Genomic DNA, 15,106 nt, shown 5'->3' with positions numbered 1-15,106 from the left:
TGCAACAGCGGAAGCCCGAGATAAAGCGAGCCTGGGGCCCCACTAAAAGTATGCGAATTAATGACCTGGTTGTCCAGGATTCCTTAATTGTCCAGGTTGGGACCCTGGAATTTATTCGTTGGTAAAACGAATACAAATGAAAATTTTTCATGCCACTCACAGCAAGGGGAGGGCCGACAAGCTTCCAAGTCGGGGGCCCCAAGTTTACGGGTTTCATTGTAGGGGCCCTGGATGAATCTCATTCTTTTCTGATGTAGAATTTGCAACAGCGGAAATCCGAGATAAAGTCAGTCTGGGGTCCCACTAAAAGTATACGAATTAATGTCCCGGGTAATTGGTTGGGGGCCCTTGATTTTATTCGTTGGTAAAACGAATACAAATGAAAATTTTTCATGGCATTCGCAGCGGGGGATGACCGACAAGCTTCCAAGTTGGGGGCCCCATGCTTACACGTTTCTTTGGGGGGGGGGCCTGGATGAATCTCATTCTTTTCTGTTGTAGAATTTGCAACAGCGGAAGTCCGAGATAAAGCCAGTCTGGGGCCCCCACTAAAAGTATGCAAATTGTGGCCCGGGTAATTGGTTGGGGCCCTGCATTTTATTCATTGGTAAAACTAATACAAATGAAAATTTTTCATTTCACTCGCAGCTGGGGATGACCGACAACCTTCCAAGTCAAGGGCCCTATGTTTACAGGTTTCATTTTGGGGGTCCTGGACGAATCTCATTCTTTTCTGTTGTTCAACATTTTAGAATTTGCAACAGCGGAAACCCGAGATAAATCCAGTCTGGGTTCCCCACTAAAAATCTGGGTCCCCGCTACTGGATGTGGGGCCCTCAATTTTATTCGTTGTAAAATTTATAAAAACAAAACATTTCCGTGGCCTCTCACAGGAGGGATGCTCGACAAGACTCCAGGTCGGGACCCATGGGAAAGTTGACTGGTTCCATTTTCAGGGGCCCCTGGATGAATCTCATTGATATTTTTGTTTAACACTGTAAAATTTGCAATATCGGTAGCCAGAGATAAAGCAAGTCTGAGGCCCCACTAAAACTATACGAATTGGTGTCCAGGGTAATTGGTTGGGGGCGCTGGATTTTATGTCATTCCCTCGCAGCAGGGGATGACTGATTTAAGAAGGCGGCAGGGGCATGTATATAATATGTATTTTGAATAATTTCAATTCATAATATGGGTTAAAAACTACAAGACATTGTTCAGTCACAAGGAAGTTATTTCAAAGAAAAACTATTTATCTTGTTTGTGTTTGGGTAGATATGTTTCGTTTCAGACGATATTGTTCATTATTTCTCTTGATGTTTTGTCGTCGTCTGCTTGTGTATATATGCTAGAGGCTTTGACGTCTGTTGTTCCTCAGTGTATCAGAGTGAGTGTGGGTGCACGCGTCGAAATGGTCATGACTTGAAGAGCTGCGAGTTTTTCGTTTTTTTTGTACTTTTTGAAATGAGTTCGACTCGCTATGATAATTTTCTCATCGCGAATTAAACTTCAAGTATGACTTCCAGAAGAAATACAGACAAGAAACGTTATCATAGTAGTGATGAAGAGGACAGTTCATCTTCGTCTAAATCTCCTGTAAAGAAATTTACTGAACGTTCCGTTGAACACAGGAAAAGACTGCGACCGTTGCAAGGAGAGCAGATATCTTCGGCAGAGAAACCTCTAGTAAAATCTTCTGTTCAACGTATGAGAGAATGCAGGAAAAGACAGCGGCAGTTGCAAAAAGGACAAGGGTCTCCAATGTCCAAACCACCAGTAAAGACTGTGGAACGTATGAGCAAGGCCGTCTTAAGAGCATCGTGGGCCCCCGGGCCAAATTATTTTTCGGAGGCCCTACCAGGCAAATTCTCGAAACTCTCAACCAGATCTCATTTTTGTGGGGCCCCTTTTCTCTTGAGGCCCCCGGGCCGTGCCCAGGTAGGCCCATGCCTTAAGACGGAACTGCGTATGAGGGAATACAGGAAAAAACTGTGGATTTGCAAAAAGGACAAGGATCTTTGACGTCCAGAACTCCAGCAAAGACATCTACTGTACCTATGAGGGAATACAGGGAAAAAAAGCGCCATTTGCAGAAAGGGTCCAAACCACCAGCAAAGACAAAGACTGCAGAACTTATGAGGGAATACAGGAAAAAACTGCGGCATTTGCAAAAAGGACAAGGATCTTCTTCATCCAAACACGTTTCAAAGACTTCCACTGAGCGTATGAGTGAATACAGGAAAAGACAACAACAGTTGCAAAGAGGACAAAGATCTTCGACATCCAAACCACCAGCAAAGATAACTACTGAACGTTCCATAGAACACAGGAAAAAACAGCGACAGTTTCAAAAACACATTCTCTTGACGCCGAAATCCCAGATGAAGACATCTATTGGCCGCACGAAAAAACACAAGAAAAGACAGCAACATTCTCTACGTAACCAAGAAACCTGGACACCAAAACTAACAGCGAAGACATCTACTGAACATTTTAAAAAACTTAGAAAAATACAGCGACAACTGTCGGCAAAGACATACGTCGAACATGAGAGAGAACAGAATTCAATTACTAACCTTGATTCAGTAAAAGTTCATGATGCTGGAGAAATGACTGAAAACTGTCAACATTGTGATGCTGTATTTTGGAAAAACGAATTCTGTAAAAAAAGCTGCTGTCATAATGGTAAGGTAAGACTTTCACAATTATCGCCATTTCCCATTGAGTTGCAACAATTTTTATGCGATAGACCGTTTAGAAATGATATCCGTATATATATAATACGATGTTTGCTTTCGCTACATTTCAAGCTGATATAACATCAGATAAACAACTCCCAGTCCTAAAAGTGCAGGGGCAGGTGCATCACATTGCTCCAACATCTCTTTATGGGTCGCGCACAACTAATAAATGCTATGGTGGCCAAATATACATGTATGAACCTGATATAGCTTTGCGATACAGAGAACATTTCGGATCAGCTGCTAAATCACTGAGTTATATCGGAGAGATTGCCAAAATCGTAGAAAAATATAGTCCATACGTTAAAAAATACAGAGCTCTAAAGAATGTAGTGGATCAAATGTGCAGCGCTAATCGTTTCAAAGGAGGGGATGGTTCCGGATTTTGATTTATACGTTTATCCTAAATCAAGTGGTGAAGGTGTGCTATTGCCAAAACTATCCGCATATATAGATCCCATGATTTTTCCAATATTATTTTCAAGTGGTGATTTAGGTTGGACACCATATTTAATGCAGTCAGCTGAAAGTACGAAACAAATTTCAGTGCTGCAGTACTATGCTCATCGTCTGGTGTATAGAAGATTAGATCAGTTTAATCCTATTTATTATGGAGGCAGGTTACATCAACAATACGTTATTCACGCATATATTAGAATAGAAAACCAGCGTCTGAATTACTTCTTGCATAATCAAAACAAACTAAGAATTGAGTGTTATCAAGGATTAATGGATCATGTATCGCGGAGTGCTTTGAATAATCCAGATAATTTTCAGAATCAAGCAAAATTAGGCAACATATTTGTATTACCATCTTCATTTATAGGAAGCCCACGTCACATGCAACAGCTTTATCAAGATGCAATGGCTATTGTAAGAAAATATGGAAGACCTGATCTTTTTATAACCATGACCTGTAATCCTGGTTGGGTTGAAATACAAAGAGAGTTAAAAAAATTTAAATACCTCAAACTGGAAATTTTTGATACTCCTTTACTCATTATGAGGCTATTTCACTTAAAAGTAAAAGCTTTACTAAAAGAAATACTGAGTGGAAAATTATTTGGCACTATAATTGTATATGTATATACCATAGAATTTCAGAAACGTGGGTTGCCTCATGCACATATGCTTTTTACAATAAAACATGATGAAAAACTGAAAACTCCAGAGCAGATTGATAAGTGCATGTCGGCTGAAATACCGGAAGAAGGTGCCCTTAAAGCTAAAGTTATCAGACACATGTTGCATGGACCAAACACTAGCAATTCCCCATGTTTAAGTGAAAAAAGAGAATGTTCCAAGAAGTTTCCAAAAATGTTTATAGAGCAAACAGAAATGAATGAAAATGGATATCCATACTATAGCTGCCGAGATAATAGAGCGGCATTAAATAAATACAATGCGAAAGTCAGTGGACAATTAGTAGCAGTTGACAATTCCATGGTAGTTCCTTATAATCCATACCATACCTTCTAATGAAATATCATTGTCATATTAATGTCGAGTATTGTACGTCGATTGCAGCCACTAAATACATTCACAAATATGTTCATAAAGGACACGACAAAGCTCACATCATAGTCAAAAAAGTTTGTAATAATACCGAAGAAATTGAAGAAATTCATGATGAAATTAAATCATTTGTTGACAGCAGGTATGTGGGACCTACCGAAGCAGCTTGGAGGATTTTAGAACTTCTGCTGTCTGGTCGCTCACATGCTATTTATAGACGATTACCAGTTCATTTGGAGCAACAACACAATATAACTTACAAAGAAGGAAATGAAGAAGCAGCATTAGAAAAAAATCAAACAGCGCTGACAGAATATTTCAAATTAAATGCAACCGACCCTGCTGCAAAAAATATACTGTACAGAAATATACCCGAGCATTACCGTTTTGATTTAAAAAAAAACGGATCAAACGTAAGAAACAGGCTCAATTAGCCCAACAGATTCCGAAAGATTTCATCTGAAATTATTATTGAACTTCGTTCTGGGGGCCTCGTGCTACAGTGATTTGAAAATTTATAAGGAAAAGCGATACGAATCTTTCAGAGAAGCCGCGATAGCGAGAAATTTGTTACACACCGAAAATATTATTTATCAATTATTTGACGAGGCTGTTAAAATAATGATGCCCAGTCAATTACGTTTGTTTTACAGCACATACCTTATAGGTGAACAACCAGCAACAGCTTTTGATGTTTGGGAAAAATATAAGAAACACTTCTGTGAAGGATTTCAGAACAGCAATGAATACCGAGCCTTGCAGCATATATCATCAATTTTAGAAGCTGAGAATTTCTCATGCACAGATTTCAATCTACCTGAACCAGATGTAGATTTGCAATTCGTTGAGACAGATGATCAACGTAAGGGAAGATTGGAGAATGAATTGAAACAAGGTGTTGAAATGAAAGAGCATTGTAATACAGATCAATTACGCATACTGGATCATCTCTTATCTTCAATTCTGACAAACGATGATGACAAAATTTTCTTTATTGATGGACCCAGAGGAACCGGCAAAACGTATCTGTACAACTGTTTAATACATTTTTTGTGAGCGAATAACAAAAAAATTATTACTGTTTCGTGGACGGGCATTGCTTCAATATTGCTTCCTGGTGGAACAACGTCGCACCGTGCATTTAAACTACCGATAGAAATAGATACATACTCAATTTGCTGTCTTAAAAATGCTAGAGACAAAGCTAACTTATATGAAACTGATGTAATTATTTGGGACGAAGCATCAATGATTCCAGGCAGAGCAGTTGAAATGGTCGATGAATTTCTTAAAGATCTATGTGATAATAATAGCCTTTTTGGTGGTAAATTTGTCATTTTCATTGGTGACTTTCGTCAGGTTTTACCTGTTATAAAATATGCTTCACCTGCGAAAATAGTCAATTCTACTATAAAATCCACTTCAATATGGCCGAAATGTTACAAGTTCGAATTAACAAAGAATATGAGATCGTGTGATGTGTTGAATATGCTAATTGGTTACTAGACGTTGTCAACGGTGTTATTGATACTTTGGAAATTTTAGACAGCTGGAAATCATCGGATATCATCAAAGATATTTACAACGAGAAAATTTCGTCAAATGCAGATTTATCTGACAGAATAATATTATTTACACAAAAATTGCCACGTTTTTAAGACAAATAAATCACACTGGTCGAATGGTCGACGCGTTTCGGCTCTTCAATGGAGAGCCGTCATCAGGACCTCGTGGTCAGAACTCACACGAATGAAGAGTGATGTTTACGTCTGGTCGTCCGAAGAGTTCGCCTTTGTATTTGCTGCGTCCGAGTGGTCTTTGGATGCGAATTGGGGAGCCATCTGTTGTAAAGTGTTGAAAGTTTTGTCACGACTGAGGTTAATAAAGCCTGTCCAAGCTGACGAAATAGGTGGTGTGTTTCTTCCATCATTAACGAGGAAATTCTGGCATGTTCTGATGAAGTATCCCTCGAGAAAATTCAATTCCGAATTGTGTGTTGCTTTTTTAAAAACAAATGCTTTGTCAAAATCAAAATGATGTGAATGTTGCCAGCAGTGTTGGGCAATAGCCGTATTATCCGTCCGTCCCTTCTCAACATGCTTTCGGTGTTCGAGAACTCGAATATTTAGATTTCTTCTAGTTTGGCCAATATATCCATTTTCACAATTCTTGCATGGGATGAAGTAGATACCAGATTCTTTGGAGGGTGAGATAGGATCTTTCAGATGGGAAAAGGTGAGTATATTTGTTGGCTGGAATATTGTATGGAAGTCAAATTTCTTGAAGATAGAAGAGATCATGAAACTTGAAGAAACGAATGGAAGAACAACGGTATTAGAAAACTGTTTTGAGTCAGCTAGGAGCAGGTTCGTGGCAATTTTTGTGTAAATTAAAACACTTTACAACAGATGGCTCCCCAATTCGCATCCAAAGACCACTCGGACGCAGCAAATACAAAGGTGAACTCTTCAGACGACCAGACGTAAACATCACTCTTCATTCGTGTGAGTTCTGACCACGAGGTCCTGATGACGGCTCTCCATTGAAGAGCCGAAACGCGTCGACCATTCGACCAGTGTGATTTATTTGTGTTAAAAATGTGGCAATTTTTGTGTAAATTAAAACCAGGCAAAGTTACTCATTTTTTTGTGATAAGAATAATATTAGCCTGCCATAATACTGACGTACATCAACTGAACATGAAAATATTGAATTTGGTAGACGGAAAAGTTCATACCTATTTGAGTATAGACACCGCTATACATCGAGGCGTTGATCAGACAGATGAAGATGTGCAATTAGAGTATCAAGTTGAATATCTGAATTCACTTAACTTTCCTGGGTTTCCGGTGCACAAATTACAGTTGAAACTTGGTTCAGTCGTTATGCTGATTCGAAACTTAAGTATAAAGAATGGCCTATGCAATGGCACAAGGTTTACAAATCGTTCAATTGCATAGGCATATGATTGCAGGGAAAATTATGACTGGTGATTACGCTGGAGAAGTTGTATTTCTTCCACATATTAAACTTGACACTGGCGATACTTCTGCCAGTAGATTACCCTTTATTCTTCACCGAAGACAATTTCCGATAGTATTAGCATTTGCCATAACCATTAATAAATCTCAAGGACAGAGTTTTGATCGTGTCGGTTTATATGTCTATAGACCCTTATTCAGCCATGGCCAGTTATATGTTGCACTGTCAAGATGCCGAATAAAAAGTGGGATAAAAATTCATAGTTCGGGAACGATAAATAACATTGTATGGAAAGATGTTTTATAACTGAATTTTTCTTCGTATTGAAGTTAAATTTTTCTTTTTTTTTTACTATTTTTTTAAGTAAATTATTGGTTAAGGAGTAAATTGTTTTCTTTGTTTCAATTTTTGTCATTCATATGCAGTGTTGTCAGTAATCGGAATCAGAATTCACAGTTCTAAAACGGAAGTAATGTTATGTGGAAAAAATTGTGTAACTAAGTTTTCCCTTTGTGTCATGACTAAATTGTCTTAATTTTCACTCATTTTTAAGTAAATGTTTTATAAGTATATATATATTGCTGTTTATACTTTGTAAATTTTTGTCAGTAAGCTGGTTCTTTCACATGCCACTTTCCATATCACATATGATATGAAGAAGGGGGTGGAAGCGGTTGGCCGCCGGAGGGGGCAGGGGGGGTTATTTGATTTTTCCAAGCTATTTCAATTTGTAATAAAGTTTCTCCTCATTCTTAAGAACAAAATTTTTTGACCCAAATTCATAGATTAAAATACTATTAATCTTGGCTAAAAATTATTTTGGGAGAATAAAGTATAATACAGTGCAACCTCCTGCAGCAGACGCTCCCTATCAGTATCGTCTTAATGCGTGGGCCAACAAATGCGATCTGGTTAAACTTTTCACAAACAAGCATGTAAATAGTTAGGCAGGTGGGGACCTCAGAGAAATCACTTTTCTCGAAGTCACATGATGCTCGTGAATTAATATGCAAAATTGTGTGTTTTTTTGAGGAATCAAACAAAAGACTGACACATTGAAACATATTTTTGTCATAGTGTTAATATTGTAATAAGTGCATTGTGCATGCTGTGTAAAGTCTATTACAGACTCTTGTAGAATGTTACTGACTGGTAATAGGGTTTGCTAATAATGGGCACTTTGGAAATAGTATGATGTGATTTAGGGAAAATTCTTTGATTTCCCAAAATTTCCTGCAGAGAAATGTGCATTTCTTAATTTTTTCATTGAATCACACCAGGGTACTCTGATTTAAATCACAAAACTTAAATTTTGTTTTTCTTTATATAAATGCAATGATATTGAAGTAAATGTAACCTGGTATGCTTAGCATGTTACTGATATGTGACAAAGTTTGTGATCAAAAGAAGTATGGAAGATCTCTTTGCGGTAAATATAGACTTGAACTTAATCCCTAGATACAGTGCAGAAAGAAAGCTGCCCTATTTCTAGATTTTGTGCGAGGAAAACATTGCAGAAAAATATAGGTAGCTAAACTGCACTATTTTCAATGCATTGCAATGTGACACTAGGATTCCCATGATTGAAAAACCGAGGAATAATTTTCTGTATAAAGCCTTGCCTTAATTGCTGATTCAAAATAATAATAGATGCTGTGTTGTGGTGCTAAATTGTTGAGTACTATTTAAGTTGACAGTACTCGAAGAAAGAAAACTTTTGGCCTGGTGATCATATTAGTGGGGTACCATTTTTGAGTTGTTACCGTGTCCGCAATAACCCTTTGTGTGTCGGTGAGTAATTCTCCTGAATAAATATGTACTACAGCATTTTAACCGAAACAATTAAGTCACAAAGAAAAAGGAATATGTCAACACACAGAGGTCTAAATGCACCTTAGGTTCTTTAATTCATATAACCAAAAACAATATATATAAATAAAAAAAAAAACAACGATGCTGAAATACCTTACTTTACTTATCGAAAAATTAAAAAATTTAAATATCGCTGCAGTTTGGTTTTTCCTGACCACTCAACAAAATTTGAAAGAGAAAATTTACTCACTATCTCCCATATTAAGGTCACTTCATTCTTGACAACCGGATTTCGATGAACAGTTCTCTTTAACTTGAACACTCAGTACGGACAGTTCGTTTTCTCATAAGTCATCCTTTGACTGGCGAATCTGCTTGGCGAATTGAACGATTAATGTCCTCTGTATCTGTTGAAGCGACGGTCCGTGCTCATACTTTACGATGTCGGAGCATCAAAGTTCTCCATCTGTACTACCACTCGGGGTAGTGTGGTCGAAGTACCAACCTTGGACTGGACTGCAAGAGACAGCTGCTGGGCTTCATCTTTCTGGCATGACAGTAAGCCTTCCTTCACGGATCAGTTGGGAGCAACTGATATGACGAGACGATGCTTCATACTGTTTTTCTTGAGCTTACATCTTCAAGTAAAATGTTACGACTTTTGGCAGTTCAGACCTACATAGGGGTTTTGAGTGACTTGACTTGGGATTTGAGTTTCAGGGGCTCTTCAAGTTACGTGGGGGGGGGGGGATTCTTCAACGGCGGGACCACGCTTTCTCGTGCAACTGGTCCCGATGAACTGCACGCCTCCAAAGTTTTTCAGTGATAATATGTAAATTGAGTGATGGGCGGGGCTTGAGAAAGCGCACCCTCTAATTCGTCGCGCAAACTGCGTCATCCAAAAATTTACCCAATTGTATCCCGAGGCGCGAACACAAACATGAAACCAAAAGAAAAACATCTTCTCTCAATACGGGGTCGATTTAAGAAAATGAACGGCTTTCAGCAAAGTTTATAATTACAACAATAATTTTCAATATAAGATTTCCCAATAAATGCATAAATATTCATCAAAATGAAAAAACATTAACATCATTGTGTGGGGAAAAAAATTAGCTTTCCAACGATATGCGACATCATATATAAATATTCTTGTTTCGCGACATGCCGAAAAATTTAAATCCAAACAAAGGAAATTCTTAAAAAAAATCCAAATTCAACACTTTCTCGATGACAGAGAATAATTTCAAGCATATAACATTATTTTAAAGTTTCTCTCCCTCATAATATTTTACAACACAAGTTTTTTTTTTTCTTCAAAGCATCGGAAACAGTGGAGAGAAAAAAGGGGAAAAAAAATATAAATTTTTAAAATTGAAATACTCACACGGTCTCAACTCTTGATTAACAAAAATGTTTGTTTCCCTTATTTAAACATCGACTCAGAATATGCAAAAGGCGAAAAATCGGCTTTTCAAGTATAAAAAAAAATATACAACAGATTACGAACAAGTGAGAGAGAAAGAAAAAAAAAGAAAAGGAATCTTATCTTCCTTTTACACGTATGGAACGAACGCGTTCGTGTGGGAACAAGAAAACTGACTCATCAAGATGGCGATAATATCTTTGATTATCAGTGGATCATTAGGTGTGTCTCTCTCACAAAAGAAAGAATATATTATTCAAAAGAACACACATTTTCTCGTTCAATTTAACTCGGAATTTCTCAAAATTTCACAGGAAGAATCAGAAAAATTCAAGGAATTTGTTGTTGAGCTCAAATGATTGAGATGTCAAAGCAAAGCATTTAATATTTAGAATTTTCCGACAAACACATACAGTGTGATGCATAAAGAGTGTGTGTCCACTCTATACGAACGATCTGTGGTTCAGATCTTGGGCATTTTATGAATATCGGACGGAATGATAACACAAGAAGAAAGGAACTAGACAACCACGAAATTCGGTTCAGCTTTCCACAATAATATAAAGACAGAAGCTCAAATATTTTCTACGCGACAAACACAATTATATTTACATTTAGCAAATTTCACTTATTTGACATGACAATTCTAGGTTAAAATTATGTCAGGCTTATTTGTCAAAGGGGGGAAAGTGTCCTACTTTTCCCACCGTGACAGCTGTACCAACATAGGCTTTCGAAGTACAGGTGACTGGATACCAAGCGAAGACAATTGGAAAGAAAAGACACATTCTTCTGTTTTCACTTGGTATCCAGTTATTTGTACTTGGTACAATTGACAGAGAGGTTCATCGTTTTGTTCTATGTTGCCATCTGGAGGCTAATTTCGTTACCAGGTGCTGCTGAGTTATGAGGCTGTCTATTGCGCAGTCCTGTTCAACCCAAAAGAAAAGTGCAAAATTGGTGGTTTGATTCCCCACAGAGGAATGTGACTTTTCTTTCCAATTATCTTTGCTTGATATCCAGTCATCTGTTCTTCGTACAATCAGCGGAGAGGTTCATCATTTGATTATAGACTTTCAACTTTACTTTTCATATTAAAATTTTGAGTTTGCTCATTTCTTTTTGACCAAAACTCATTGAATGTGTGAAAGAATAAAAATGTATAAAATATATTCAGCAACATCATGCAAGTCGGAAACACATCCACCAATTGTGCAAGAAACAATCTTGCCAATAGAATTTGTTTTATTTAGTTGATGCTGAATGGCCCTTTGGCTGTAAATCGTGTGAATTGAGATGTCTGCACCAGATGTACACTCGTGTGCAAAATTAAGAGACTTAGTTGAAGTTCACATTATGTTGAATTTCTGAAAAACTAGTGGACAGATTTTAATGAAATTTAGTGCGAATACTCAGTTATAATAGAGAAAGCGATGCACCATACAAAAGTCATAGTACGCACGCATGATTGTCAGTAAAGCTCATCATTGCAGTAATGTCCAAAATCCATGGTGTGAGATCTAACCGAAAATGAGTCTAATGTGGGGTATTGTCCTCTCTCACAGTCAGATAGGTCGCACAGCGTGACGGCATACTGGACTCGAGGCAGTTGAAGAGTGCCTGTGGCAATCAGTCTCACTCCTGAAGCAATACAGTTTTCAGTTCTTGGCCCCCAAAGCAGAATGTTTAGCAGTGTTTTGTGACGAGCCCTTGGCTGACTGGAAATGTTCTGCTGTAAAAATCCTCATACATGTAATAGTGTTTTTTGCACTTTTTCTTAAAATTCTTCCAAATTGTTTTGCAACATACATCGCAGATTTCGGCACATTCTGCTTTGGGGGTTCCGGGATGGTTCTTGGAGGGAGATGGCGAGATGCAATTGTCCTCCCAAAAGCATCCCAGACATGTTCTATAGGGTTTAGGTCAGGAGATCTGGTTGGTGAATCCATAAGCTGAATATCCTCACTTTCCAGATAATCGTTGATCAGGTGAGCCCGATGTGGATGAGCATTGCCTTCCACGAACAGGAACCGAGAGCCAATTGTGCCCCTGAAAAGTCTCATAGGGCTCTAAAATATCATCCCTATACCTTCTAGCAGTCACGGACCCTCTGCCAAACACACGGAGGGGTGCGCGGCCGTCCAACATGATGCCTGCCCTGACCATGACACCTCCACCATCATAGTGGTACATTTCCCTGATGTGGGAAGGATGGTATTGGATACCAGCTCTCTCCAGATGAATGTACGTCAAGAATCAGTGTCCAGGCTGAATCTCGACTCATGTGTGAAGAGCACGATGCTCCACCGAATTCTGGTCCAAGGCTGATGTTGTCTGCACCATGCTAAATGCACTCTCTTGTGTGTTGCAGCGAATGTTGCCAAGGAGTACGAATACACAAATCATGGAAAATGCCTTGTGCCATTATCATTCACTCTGTGGTCACAGCTCCGCCCACATGCACGCTTACGTATTTGACACTGAATATTTGCATATTTCTTTGCATTATTAATACCTTTAGTCCAGTACTTTTTGTGAAAATAGACACAAATGTGCAAATTTTGGACACGAGATTATGATACTGAGTTGCCACCACTCATTCACTTTAATGGAAGAGGGGGTTCATTTCAAGTACCTTTCTCTGCAAAAAAAATTTTAATCCATGAAGTTAATTTGGGCTCAATGACCTTTCATGTTACATAAACACAGATTTTTGGTGTTCGTTTTTTTTGCTTACAGTTCATCTGTTTTGCTACAAAGTTCATTTGTAGTTTATTCATTAATGCTTAATTAAATTTGAGCAATTAGGGGAAGAAAGCAGTTAGGTGATATGAAAATATGCATTTTTAATGAGTAACAAGATTTTTTTTAATTAATAAGCAGTCAGTTAATTTTAATAAAAATCCAATTTAAATCAAATTATTTTTTTATTTTTTTTTAAAAATCACAATTTTTTCACACCCTGAATCATGCAATCATTCTGAAATAAATTGTCTTTCTTTGTTATTTTAGCAATCAAAATCCATATCTTGATAAAATGTAGTCTAAAATTCTATTCTTATGCATAAAAAGAATTTTGAATATGAATATTTTCATGTACATACCAGCCCAGAGCGAATGTTTACTTGTTAAAACAGATCTACTCATTATTGAGTCCTGTCGATTATAAAGCCATTCATATTCAATATCTAGAGGTGACATTATACTGAGGTTTGACTGTAATTGAAAGTGTATAAAAAAATCTATTTTCTTTTTAAATCCAAAAACTCTTTCTTTCTCACTGGAAAGTGTCTGATTTTTTTTATTTCAATCAGATTTTCTAATCAAAATTAATTGACTGTGTGTTTAGTGAAAAACATCTTGTTAATCATTAGGAATGCACATATTTCCATATCACCTACTATTTTTTCACCTTATCTCTTAAATTTAATTCAGCATTAATGAATAAACTACAAACAAATAATAAACAAATGAACTGCAAGCAAAAAATATGAACACCAAAATTTTGTGTTTATGTAACACAAAATGTTGAGTCCAAATTAACTTCACATGGATTAACATTTCTCTTGTAGGAAAAAGTGCTTTTATTCGTGAGGTCTCTTAACCCCCCCCCCCCCCCCCCCCACTGTTAAAGTGAATGCCTGGTGGTGACTCGGTATCAAATATGGTGCAGGTTTCTAAATTCACTTTCAGGTTTCAAAGTGCAACTAAAGTGTCATTTCATTAACTAAATGAAAAACATTCTATTGACAAGCACAAGCAAGTTAAATAAAGGAGAAAGTGAAATTTTCCTTTAATTAAATTAAATTTCAATAAAATTTAAATTACATTAAATTTTTTTAAAACTATAATTCCTTTAATTAGCCCTTTCCGACTCAGTGTGCCCACACCTAAAAATTCCCTTTTCACACACTGAAAAGAAACGATAAATAAAATGAAAATTAGCTTTGGAATTACTTTGAACCTTCTTTATCAACACTAGATAACAGCACCACACAAACCGATTCATACTTTTGGCCTGTGTTTATTTTCTGAAGACCTTTATTTTAAAAGAAATGGATTCAAATTTCAAAGATTTTTTTTTTTTGGATATAAAAAGGATTTCTGTAAAAAAAACTATTCTATGTTATTTTGCTGGCTGTACACTAATCTATTTATTCTGTAAGCTTAAACTTTTTACATTCAAAGTTTGCCTAAAATCGAGTCCTGAATTCAAGGTTGGGCACACCCACAAAATTAAAATGGTAAGTGCAAGCTATACAAAATTATACCTGCGTACATCTCTAGGCCTTTGAATTTTCTTTGTGAAATTCCAACTTTAAAGGGTAACTTGCCAGAAAAGGTTAAAAAGGAAAATTGGAATTAAAATCAATCTGATTTAATCAAGCGTATGCCGATTTAAATCAATCTGATTTAAATTGCCATACCCTGACTATAATAATTAAAATATTTTGTCAAAGTTTTAATCATTTACAGCTTCTTATGGTAAAAAATAGTTTTCTCATTTAATTTCATGTTGGTTCCTAAATGCATTCGGCACTGAATCCTCACTGGAAAGTGTGAGTTCAATCACTTTGTTTACATGCCAGAAACTACTGTAGATTCTTCAAACTTCAAGATTCTGGATCAT

General features: G+C 37.1%; 1 protein-coding gene across 1 annotated transcript in view; it reads left to right on the top strand.

Annotated features, from left to right (window-relative positions):
• The window catches only part of LOC149076072 (sperm-specific sodium:proton exchanger-like), a 118,215-nt gene that overhangs the window by 6,869 nt on the left and 96,240 nt on the right, over window positions 1–15,106 (top strand). The window lies entirely within an intron of this gene.

The sequence above is a fragment of the Pholcus phalangioides genome, unplaced genomic scaffold (genome assembly GCF_987345545.1).
Source record: "Pholcus phalangioides strain wild (caught in Gottingen) unplaced genomic scaffold, Ppha-v1.0 ptg000015l_1, whole genome shotgun sequence".
Lineage (NCBI taxonomy): Eukaryota > Metazoa > Arthropoda > Arachnida > Araneae > Pholcidae > Pholcus > Pholcus phalangioides.
The sequence above is the reverse complement of the archived record's forward strand: the minus strand, read 5'-3'. Positions and strand labels throughout refer to the sequence as shown.